The 12,811-nt window shown below is 38.9% G+C and overlaps 1 protein-coding gene across 1 annotated transcript in view; it reads left to right on the forward strand.

Annotated features, from left to right (window-relative positions):
- Positions 1–12,811, forward strand: part of ALK (ALK receptor tyrosine kinase) — a 320,140-nt gene that overhangs the window by 214,333 nt on the left and 92,996 nt on the right. The gene's annotated exons all lie outside the window — the stretch shown is intronic.

Consider the following 12,811-nt stretch of genomic DNA (forward strand, 5'->3'; position numbering starts at 1 on the left):
TGAAGGAGAGCCGTAAATGATGGACAGCCGAGTGACAGGATAATGTTAGCTGAGTGAGCTCATACCAATACTGGGCACTGCTCTGCAGATGACAGATGTCGGTTGCTGAGGCTATTAAGACATATTGTGAGCAAAAGAACAAATCTTCCATTTTGTCTACAGATTTGTAGCAATTGGCTACTCCCCTGCTCTGCTCACAGGACATGGTATATGGATAACATCACCAGGGAATAAAACCACTTGTTCCTTTTTCAGTGGGTTGATACCACTAAGCGTTTTACACCCGGCTGAAGATGTGGTGCTGTGTCATTCTGCAAGAACAAAAGTGGCGATGAGAAGCCAAGGGCAGCACTTTAGGCTTAGAGAAAATAAGGAAAACAATAAGGAAAAATTAATTTAAATCTAATTTTTCTGTGGCTATTAGAAGCTTTCAGGCAGCTTAGCTATTTGATACCTTAATGTCACTAAAACACCTAAAGCATGGGTGAACTTCAGAAAGAAACATCTGAGAAACAGTAAGAAGCCTACAGCCTAATTTTTCTAAGCCTTTTGAAGATCATAGACACAATTTAAAAATAAATTAAGGTACCTAGACAGGAAAATAGGCTGTCATTTTCATGGATGGATACAGGTTTGGATCTAAATTAGATGCCAACAGAGGTTTGAAGAAGGTAGAAGTTTGATGTTGGGGTTTGCTTTTGAGCATTGAAAATTCCATTTTGTGAGTTCTTTAAACATGGAAAGGTGGGATTTTTATTGCATTTGAACTGGAAAAAAAGTTCGGGTACTGATAAAATTCTGAATTCTAAATCTAAGAATTCTGGATTCATATTCCATCTAACTGAAAATTGTTGAGTTGAAACATAACTATCATTTCAGTGTCTTAATGGTGCTCCATATTTCCCTTTCTTTATTCAATTGTGCAGAAGATTAGAAAATCAAAGTGATCTGTTGTTTGGATATCTTCATTTTTCCCAATTCCCATTATATAATGCTTCTTGATTGGCTTAGCTTGATAGAAAAAAGGAAAGCTCTAACATATTGAGGGGTTTCCTTTGGTTTTGGTTGTTTATGTGGGTTGTGGGGTTTTGATTAGGGTTTTTTGATGGTTTTTTTTGGGGGGGGGTGGGGGTGGTGAGGGTTGGGGGTTTTTTTGGGTTCTGTTGGGGTTTTTTTTCTGCTCAGGATAGGCCAAAAGTTTATTTGGTGCATCTTTTATCATTGCTGTAGCTCATCACCACCATTCTTGTCATGCACTCCATCCTCTGGCTTTAATTCTTATAGGGCTTGTTAGCCCTTGACATGTGTAAGTGCTTTTGGTTTTATTACAGAAAGTTCCTGAGCCCTAGGATTAGATTCTGATCAGAAAGCCCCTTCAGTCAATAGAAAGGCTGCTTGGAACTTTATAGGTTTTGGATCAGGACAGTTAAACAGGTAGCATTACCCAGCATCCTACAGCCAATTGACTTTCAGTTACTGTCTTAAATGTGAAACAGATTGTGTTTATCAGTGTGTAAAACCTAAACTATTGATTATCTAATTTTCTTTCTTACAACTTACTATTAAATAAGTGCCATCTCCAAAGCAAAAAAAGGAATGAATAGAAAATGATAATTGCAGAGAAGTAATATATTAATTTAATAATGCAGGTTAAGAATTTGTTCCTTCTGCAAGTGAAGTAATTATTATGGTGGCATTTGATAGTTGATGGCTATTTCTAGTAATAAAAATAGAGTTCATTTCCTAAGTAATGTATTGACTTATTAATGATATTTAATGGGTTTCCTACTGATTTTTTTACTGCAGTTGTAAATGAATTAATTTGCTAACCTATTTCCAAAAGTCTTAATTAAAGTACTTAGTAGTAAGCACAAGTAAATGACAAGACATTGTTTTACTTAGCAGTGTTTGATTTACCAGTTAGAAGTAACTTTTAAAGTAAGGGGCATGGAGATCAAATGTTTCTAAAACGTGTTAAAGGTTTAATGATGCTCTGAGGCTGTTAAAAGCAGTTATTTCAGACATTCAGCCTGTGCAAGAGGAAGCACTTAGCTTTCAAGTTTTCGACCTCAGTAAGCAACATAAAAACCATATTTATTTTGAAGAGGAAGAGACAGTGTAGTGTTGATTAAGTTAATGGTTCTGTCTACTCAGCAATAGCATTTTTCAGTAGCTACTGAAAGTACATAGAAACACACTCATCGCCTTCAGAGTTGGTAAATAGTTCTGTAATGATCTCATGGTTGTACATATGCAGATTCCTGAGAGTTGAAGTTAAGGTTGTACTAACAGCAAAATCCGTGAGGACCTCTCAAGAAAGGAAGAATTTTGAAGAATTGAAGGTGATTTTGCTGGGAAAAGATAGGGAGGGAAGAGTACGAATATGGGCTTGCAACACACATGGAGAAATATGAGCAACTGTTAGGTAGAATTTTTCATGATTCCGTTGGATAAATCATCTAGCAACAGATTTATGCATCAACTGCAGGAAATCAATAAGGGCTTTCTCCAGACGGGATTACTTACGTATGTGAATCATTACAGAAATCATGGTTTTGTATATGCGGCCAAAACCTGAATATATATCATTTTGGTTTTCCCACATAGGCTCACTTTCCGCAGTTTGTCGTATAAATTAATTTGCTGACAGGACGTTGTGGTTAGCTGAACTTAACAAAATACCAGTGAGGCCCTTTTCAAAATGAATTCTTGATGCTGCCTACTGGAAAATTGCCTGGAAAAGTGAACATCTTTGGAACCGAGAGCAGAAATAATATCAGTGTATCTAATAGAAACATAGAAGAGCCCAGGTTGGAAAGGAGCTCAAATGATCTGCTTGTGGGATAGGGAGCCTAAGTGAGATTATCTGGCACCCTGTCCCACTGCATCTTGAAAACCTCCAGTAATGGGGTCTCTACCACATCCCTGGGGACGTTGTTCCAGTGATTGTTCTCACAGGTTTCTAATTGAAGTCCCACATGACACAAAGCTAATTTAGACGCTAATAATTAATAATTCACAAAGAATTTTGTGTAACTTTTAAGGAAGTTTCACTTGAATAAAATTGCAAGATGTTTCCAGAAGATTTATGAAGCACCTAACTTAATGGTGTTGATAATTTTTAATTATTAATTATTTGCTTAGTTGTAATTATGGGACATTGGAGAGGAGACATATCCCTTCAGTGGAACCAACAGTGTCATCTTACACGGTCTGGAGATCCACCACTGCCCAGAAATTCAGGGGACCAGGTGAACACAGCAATGACCACAGTCAGTATTGTGCCTTTCTTACAAAACTGAAAAATGGACATGATTAACAGAAAGAAGGTACTCTGAAATTACAGAAGTCGTTGTCTCTATTTGAGGTTTAGGACCAACATTTGCCGTAATACTTATTTGGTCTATCCAGGTCATTTCCGTGTATAAGAAGCTGGAAAACTTCCTTTGTGGTTAAAGAGTTTACGAAGCCAGAGGATAGATCCAGAATTAATTGAAGTCAGTGGGAGTTATTCAGCATGATTGGATTAAATCCTGATTATCCTTCATTTGAAAAAAATAAATATATAAATGAGGCAAATTGGCAGCATTTTCCTTGAAGTGGCCTGTGCTGTTTATGCAGTTCCACTGAGCTGGTTTTCCCGTGGAGTTAATTTCAGTAAATAGGCATTTGGAAAAGCCTTACTATTTTAGGAATATTTGCCTCCAAATTCCTTGGCAACCACCTTTCTCTCCATTCACCTCTGCTCTCCCATGAAGTATGACTGATTACTCTGACTTCAGGTTGTGTGCCAGAAAACCATCCCTAACTGGTAGTGTTTTAATCCTCTAGGTATCTTGTGTTGGAGGAAAAAAAGCTGCCTCGCAGATGAGTGGGGTGGCTGTAGGGAAGTTAAATCATTTTAAGATAGTTCCAAAGTGAAAATTAGTTCACTTGTGGTTTGTGCCCATTTAAGTAGAATAAATTTAATGCGCTTGTTATGGGGCTTATCTTTGTTTTCATTTTTCATTTCATCTTTTTCAAATTAAGTTATAGTAACACTAGGAATAAAAAATTAAGCAAATTTAGTCTTAATATTGCTTCTAGAAAAGGCACAGTAACTCAATTAGTGGTAGAGTAGCTTCTTACAGTAATGAATTAGTGATTATGCATTTCTGTTGCTGACTGTGAGCGCCTACTTTTTGCGGAGCCAAATTTAGACAGTGATGGTTATGTTAAATAGTCTATTTAGAACATTAGTGTACTCACTAAAGGCAGGGGAGGGGGGAAATGAACCCAAATATCTAGAGCATTTGGTTTTCGTAGGTCTCTCATGTACCTTGGTGAGTGGGACCTAGTGTTCTGTTGTTTTATTTAGTAATCTACTGATGGTATATGTGGGGTTTTTAAGATATGAGGAAGGAAGTTTATAAAGAAATCTTTAAGACAGTGGAACAAAGCTTATAATTTGGTCTTTGAAACTGATGCCTTCATACAGAAAGTGGAAAGGCTGGATGGAATCTGCCGCAGCAGGACCCAGTGTAGGTGTTTCTTAGACAATCTTGCCAGAGTGGGCAGGTTCATCTAACTCTAATTGAAAAAAGGTTAGGTGATTTGGGTTAAGAAACAGCATTGAGAAATCTCAGCCTTGAAAATCCAAAGCTTTAATAACCAAGAGAAGGGCCTGCTCAAAGGAGGTACTAGAAACTTGAGAGACTCTGAAAATCCCTCAGTTCCCCTGCAAATGTGGGCAGTTGTGTGTCTTAAGTACTTTTTAACACCTTGAAGAATTGGCCAATACATTATCTTTTTAATGCTTTATATGATTTTTATCCTGACCTTCTCCCTTAATTAAGGCTTATTTCAACAGGGGAACCATAGATTCAGTGAAAGAAAATGAACTCTGTAATCTGCTTTCCCCAAATTGAACTTATTTTTATTACTATTAATTGCTGCCACTTAGTTCTTGTGATGTTTTAACTGCTTTGATTTATTGAAACAATCATAGCATTCACTATTATCACTTGAGAAATGGGGAGGACAATGATGATTTGCAGATGACCCAATGATTTTAAACCAGTATTACTCCAGATTCAAAGATTTATGCAAGCTGATTCCATTGTGTCAGTAGATGACAGTCTTATCTCTCCCTTTTTCTTTTCATAATAAACCCCTACATTTCAAAAGATTGCTGGCCTGTAACAAAGGGTGTGCAGAACCTTGATTTTGCTCTGAGTTTTGTTTTATATAGATCCGTGAAGGTCCGTGTTAGCTGTAGGAAAGGGTTTTAATTTAAACAGGACTTATGTTTGAAGATGTTAAGACCTGGCTGTGCAACTTGATTCATGCTTGTGAAGAATGACAATGGTCTTTGAGAACAGGTGAAAGACAGCAGGGAAGCTTGGAAAGTTAGAACAGAAGAGGGAGATGATCAAGCAAAAAGGGTAGGAGTCAGACTGCACGAGCAAAGGAATAAATCAGAGGGAGAGATGAGGAAAGGAGAGATGGCGCTAAACCAGTAACACTGGAACAAATGACAGGATATCAGGCAGGAATAATTGGTGTAGATAGTAGAAGGGATTAAAGCATTTAACAAGTTAGAAAGGAATTGGAGTAAACATTTACAATCCAATTAATTAACTAGAGCAATCAAACTTAATCAGATAGCCACTCAGTCACCAAGACTGAACTATCTAGGGGGATAATCTATTGAACTGGCAAAGAAACCAAGTAGGACTGAGGGAAATTCAGCGAATTGTGAAAACTGAATGAAATGCAAAAGGATTGATAATTAACATTTAAACTTATCAAATGCAAAGGTAAATATGTGGGATGTTCAGGTGGAAGCTAGTCCCTTTTTCTGGCATGACTCAGCAGAGCCTGAGGGGGCACTGATGGGCAAAGTAGAAGATGAAGAGCAAGAATAAAATGATGGGACAAGGAGGAGAGATTTTCTCTGTGTGCTTCCAGGTTGTAGAAGATTAGATAATGACAGAAGCAAGAATCTTATTTTTCTAAAAGCCTGTGTGTGTGTCATACCAACACTGGTTCTGAGGCACCACTGCTCTTCAGTGGTGCAACGCATAAAGGATTGAGGACAGAACTCCCTTTACCACAGTGAAGCATTCTTTAGAGTTTGGCTCAGGGCATTTCTATACCTCAGGGCTTATCTTGTGCAGTATTCAGGTTCAGCTTGTTCTCTCTGCGTCTAAGAGGTCTCATTGCACATCTGCCCTAGTCTTGCTGTAAGACCCAGTCCTGTTCTTCTCTTTCCTTGTCCCAGACCTTCCTCTTTCTGCCTCAGGGAGCTCTGCTTGCTTTGTCATGCTGTTTTGTTTGTGCATGGTCTCCTGCAGCCTTGCTTAGCAAACCAATCACTGCAGCAAACCACAGGCATTGCTTAATAATTCTGCACTGTGTGTACCATGGGAGAGGTGTGGTACATTGGTGTCAGCAGTGATGGACACAGTGAAGTAGATGCTCTGCAACAGAACAACTGAAACCAAAAAGCCTTGACCTTGTAATTCCAAATCAAATGCATAATACATAAATAGAAATACCATAACCCGATGCACTGATTTTTCCCTGAAAAATTTAAGGGGGACCAAAGTTTTTTGAAAAGGAGTGCATGCCCTTTCAGAAATTGAGACATTTGTTATGCTGTATTTGGAAACTCACAACCAGTAGCTGTGCATCAGAATCTCAGCCAGGATCATTAAACCTGTATGTGGAGATCCTTATACTTTGAAGTAATGAAAAACATGGGAAAAGAGAGGAACTTTGAAAAGCTGCCAAGGGACTTAGGAGAACAAATTAATGGGAACCACGCTCCTTAGTCCCCCAGGAGTTTTCAAAAATGCTGTCATTACTGAATTGCACTGAGGATGTGAGGCTGAGAAAGGGCAGACTGTGCACCGTGCTTCCACGGAGGCAGTTTTATGGAGTACCTCCATAAATGAGGCATACAGGGCTTTTATGAATTGAGCCTTTGAAAGCCCTGCTAGTAACGCATATTGATCCTGAAGTCACACATGGATGACAAGGTATTAAATTACAGTCAGGTTTTATTGCATGAAAGAAATTTTAAGAATACCTTTCCCCCCCATTTCTCTAAATGATTGCCAGCTGAAGTGCTGAAGTTTTGTACAACTGGGAGATTGCAAGCACTTAAATGAGTCAGCTGGATTCTGGGTCCAGTCCCACGCTGAAGTGTATTGTTCATGGGGCATGATTGATGAAGCATCAGGAGATTTGTAAGCAAAATAAGAGGTTTGAAAATGTTTTTCAGATCTACAAGGAAATATAATTTAGTCAACTCTCACAGAGAGATTTATCATGTTCCAAAAATAATATCAGTGCTGGATTTCTTATTTGATGTGAATAGAGATGAACAAAGCTATTATTTTGATACATAAAAACTTTGAGGGTTGAGAGGCAGTCTGTCTGGTTCTGTGAGATGATGGGTTGTGGCATACTGGAATCTAAGCTGTTTTGATTGATTTATATGAGCCACAATCTAGAGTAAATGATTCTGTGGAGACTACAGCAGAATATTCCATGCACTTACATCTAATTTATGTACTGGATTTTTAAGATGTCATTTAAAGCTGTAAGCAATGACTGCATAAATCCAGCATCATGTTACACGGTACCAGAAGAACCCGTTAATATGAAAAGGATCTCAATATTTCTGTAACATTATCGAACTACAGAAAGTCAATGTTGACTCTTTAAGCATCTCATGGCATAACAGTGTATGTACATGTGGTTATGAACAGATGTTAATGAAACCATAACAAAAATAAAGTAAGCGGTCCAAGATCAGAAACACTAAATGTAAAGTTTGGGCAATCGTATTAATTCATCAGGCACTTTTATTGGAGACATCTGTAACAGAACAACAGTAAAGTGACGCACCTGTCTAAAACAATTGCCAAGTGGCTTAAACAGCAAAGTAATGGAAGTATTTACTGAATGCAAGCTATTTCCTTAAATAGAGGAAGTGAGTAACGCTGAAGTTACTTGAGCGGAGCTTCTGGTATTAAAACTTGTAAAGCACATTGCACATCATCCTGTTTATTGCTGGAGCTTGAACTGCTTGTATCAGTTGAGGATCTGCCCCTATATATTTATCGAAGCTTTTGGAAAAGGAGGAGCCAAACAAGACAAATCACTGATTTGGACTTCACATTGCTGGGCTCTTCAGAGCCAATAGAAGAGTTTGGTAGAGCAGTTGGGTTTAAGTTGGAGCTTTTCTTTCATTGTAGGTAAAGGAGGCCGGAGCTGACGCTTAGTGTTTGCAATGATACATGTTACTATAAAGCTACATTGATTTTTTTAATTTAAATTGGATTGCAAAGTACACTTGGTACAAAGTATATTTTCTAAAAATATAACTTAAAACTGATTAAGAAAAATTAGAAATGAAAATAAGCTTCCTTGTGTTGGAAAAAAGTTCACTCCAGGAGACGTTTGAACTGGTCATCTTTGCACAGAATGCTTTGCAGTGGCCTTCTATGCTTATGGTGTTTTTCTTCTATTTCCTTCTAATTTCATCTTTGGAGTACCTCCAACTTCCTTTGCTCCCAAGTGAAATCAGGCAATTTCTCTCATTTGGACAAGCCTATTCCCTAAAGGGAAAGCCCTTTAGTCGTAAAACATTCCTCCCTATCTAATTTCACCATGAAATCTTTAGGGCAATAATTTCTCTGTTGTAAGTTTAGATTGTGGCAAGTAGGCTTCATTTTAATTGTTGATTTGTGGAATGTGGCCTAATATGTGACTTTGCGTGACTCCCCTTAAATGATAATAAATGTGCTTCTATTTGCTGCTTCTGTTACTAGCAGTTCCAGACATCAGCAGTGTCTATAATGCATTACAGTTGCCTTTCTCAAGTACAATAGCTGTTAGAGCATTTTCCGGTTCATATTGTTTTGGGTTTTTTTGACTTTTTGAGTAAACAGTGCATTTCTTTCCTGGACAATTAAGGTAATTGCTGAAACGAACCTAAAGTGTCACGACCAGGCAGGATGCCACCAAATGGAAGTCAGTCAAGCAAAATAACTCCTCCTGCCCTGCAAGCCCAGAGTGACACTGTTCTGTAAATACTACAGAGGAGTTTATTACTGTTTCCACTTACTCATGTTGCTGTACCATCACAGAGGAGTCTGGTCTGTGCTGTGCACTGAATACAGGCAAAGGAGAAAGAAATGAGATGGTGAATTCCTTACCACAGAGGCAAGCAGCGTCAGAAGAGTTAAGATGAGCAAGGCCCTTTGGCTGGCCTGTAGTGAATGAGCATTAGATTAGCTGACATGTGGGGTAGAATTAGTTGGGAGGAAATGGGAACAATTTTAAGTAGCCCTTTCATCAATCCTAGAAACACGAGAGAAGTAGTGAGTGAACAGAAGGAGGCCATTTGTGGCAGCAGCAATAACCAGCGGGTTACTGGTGTATCTCTGACATGTTTAAGTTGAGAGATTTGACTGATGAAACAGGAAAGCATAGCCTTGCTGTCAGCTTTGAGTTTTCAGCTAATGCTGGACGTTGCCAAAGCTGAGACCATGTTGGTATAGTTGTGTGCTGTCCCTGGAGACTCCTCTTTAGGAAATTGCACTTATTCTAAAAGTTACTCAGGCAGAGAGCTTGGTCAGGGGAGAGCTGTTGTGTTTGCCTAAGGAATCTTGCTATACTGGTGTGGGTTTTGCCAAATGCCAAGTGTTCATAAAGAGTGTGTAGGAAAGGCATTAGGTGAAACAAAGACAGCTTTCCTTTCCAGTTTACAAAGCCAAGCACCGGACTTGTCCTTTTATTTCTTTATTGTAATAGTGTATAGGAGACCTCTTTTTTTGACACATCTATGTTCTGATGATGCTGGCTGCTTTTCTTAGCATTTGAGCAAAGGCCAGAAAACACTTTCTGTGGATAGGAGACAAACTCCAACTTGCAGAGCTAATTCCCAAGCAGTTCAGCATGATTTTCAGTCTAGACCTCAACTGAACTGTCAGGGAATAAAATCTGTATAATAAACCAGTCATCTAATTCACAACATCACGGGATTCAATCTCCCTAGGCAAGATTTAGTTCAGACATTCATGTGGCTTTGTTGTGTGAAGTTAGACAAGGTGGTATTCATCTCTCATGACTTCAGCTATCTGAAAGGTAGGCATCATGTCAAAGCTAGTCTCTGTGGCCCCTTTTTAGTCATCAGAGAGAAAAAGAGGCACTTCAGAGAGCAATTAATTCCACCTTTAACATCGTAGCAGCATCAGAGTGTCAGAACAAGGACAATGCTTTGCTTGAAGAATTGTAGACCAGAATTTCTAACAGAACTATCCTTTTAAAGCCAGTGGGTGCTTTCATACCTGTATTCAATAAAGTCTGCTCACCAATTCCTCACTTTCAAATGAATAGTGTCAGGCAAGGAAGCTTCAACAGATGGGTTCTCTATTGAACATCCTCCACGCTTACTGGTTAGCATGCTAGATAAATCATTTTATAGTAATTATTTTGCAGGAGTTTATTCAGTCTGTTAGGATAAACCCAGAAAAAAAAATGAAATGGCTGTTGAGTGCAAGATTAATAGTGCTATCCAGGAATACTTTCCAATATCAACAATACCCAAACAAGCTTCATTCCTGCAGCTTTGATAGGATGCTTCCAGTCAAACCTAGAAGCCTATCTGCACTAAAACTAAAACCACCTGCTGTTCTTGGAAACCTGTATACATTATAAACCAGAAATTAGCCTTAGGTTTTTACCCTCTGTAGATATTTTATGAGTGGGTCTAGAAAAGAAGGTATATTTCTAGGAAAAAAAAACCACAGTTCTTTCACACAGAACATTCAGATACGGGAGTGGTTTGTCAAAAGTAAAGTGGTTGTTGGTAGAAGAAGAGCTACAGCAGAGAACCTTCTAATGGAGCCCTGTAGATCGTGTTGCCTCTCTGCATCCTCACAAAATCACTTATATGTAAAAGCTTAGGTTTTGGGTTTGTTTTTTTTTTTTCTGTTGTTAACCACATTCCTTTATGGGAGACCTCAATGAAGGCTTTTTGGAAAATCTGCTTAAATTGAGTTGCATTTGGACACTGGATCCCATGCCGCTTTCCAGAGAGCGGTAATAGAAGGTCTGCATTATTTTTCTCAGTTACTTCCTTAGCAGTAGGTGCAATTCCCTCTCTCGCATTATCTTGTTTATTTTTATTACTCTTGTGAGTGACTCTGTCACTTCTGTTTAAGCAGAAGTGGTAACTCAATCCCTTAATAAAGCCTTAAACAACATTGCTTCTAAATGAAGTTAAGATCTATATTATGCGCAGCATTTGTCTTGAACCTTTATTCATCCTACTTCTGCAAGGCTATCTGGTTACGTTGAGGAGTTAGTAATTGTAAGTCCAGTTCCTGGAGATCATTGAGATCTAGCCTAGATTGTAACTGACAGGACTTCTTAAGCATGGTATGCCATTAAGAATTATGTCAGGGTATTGCTGTTCCGTTATGTTAGCATAATCAGTGTTTCTTCTTTGCTAGGAAAATTTAAAGCAGTTGGTTTTTCTGAACAGAAAACTGTATCAGGTGGGTTTTGGGGAGTTTATATGTGCATTGTATTTAATAATTTTAAATACTGTTATTTCCTGCACATAAACATACCCTTTTGTCTCCATCTTTGATTAAAGCAAGGTCCTTCTTGTGTAGTTCTAAATTGAGACAGAATTTCCTCTGGACTTGGGCGTACTTGCAGGTGCTTTTTCCATTCTCCTTGTTTTAGAAGCAGATTTGAGCTGAGTATCTCAGATAAAGACCAAACTGTGTTCACAAGTTTTCCCACAGCTGCAGAGGTAGTGGCAGTTAGCAGCCTGATGTTCCACAGAATGCCCTATATCCTCTCTAGAAAAGAGAAAGGGAAATACTCCCTCTTCCAGAAATGGAATAGTAAGAATGGCTTTGCATGGAATAGTAAGAATATTGTCATGTATCAGAATTATCTCACATACTAGAATGACCTTTTTTTTAAAAGGGACTACAGCATAAGCACTGAGTTGCTCCCCTGCCTTGTAGTACCACTGTATTGTGGCTTTGCTCCTCTAATCTTCAGGCAGGTCACAGCAGTCTGTAGATGTGTTCATGCAGCCCAGAGAGCAGCTGCCACTTGAAAATGAGAGGTTGACAGCAAATCCTGGAGTAGGTAAGAGCTGTTGTTTTGGTCTCACTTGACTGACTTTGCCTGAAATAAATTGGAGAGTACTTGCACATGCTTCTTCACCAGATGACTGGGAGGAAAAGTGGTTCGGAACAGATGGAGGCAATAACCTCTTCTGCCAATTCAGCTAGGGAAGGATGTCTACCTGCAACCAAAGGGACTTACCTGTACCACAGCTACAAATAACTCCAGAATCTCATTACAGTCCAGTTTAACTCATTAGTGTTGACAACCATGAGATGAATTGTTGTTGCTAAGGCTAGAGCCTCACACTGCCTGGGATTTGTGGAGGGGAATACCTTCACCTGGTGAATTTGTGCCTGTGTAGTTGAAAGTAGCCAGGGTGTGTTGACTCACAGAATAATATCCATTGAAAAGCATGAGATGGGGGGACTCTACCTTGCTTGCGTAGTTACGCAAACCACTTAGAAGAGATCTCAGGGCCTCTCTGTGACGTTTCCTGCTGCAGTTTCTTCAAGCAGCAGGTCTGAATTGCACTCAGTGTGTGCAGAACTCAGAAGTGGGTATTTCTTGAAAGCACCTTTTTGGAGAAATAAATCACATGTCTGAAGCATCTCTCCACCTTCAGATGCACGTCCATGAAAAAGAACTTGAGTCCAGACTTGGTGCT

This window comes from Pezoporus occidentalis, unplaced genomic scaffold, assembly GCF_034315485.1.
Source record: "Pezoporus occidentalis ecotype Australia unplaced genomic scaffold, CSIRO_AGI_Poc_V1 ctg93, whole genome shotgun sequence".
Taxonomy (NCBI): Eukaryota; Metazoa; Chordata; class Aves; order Psittaciformes; family Psittacidae; genus Pezoporus; species Pezoporus occidentalis.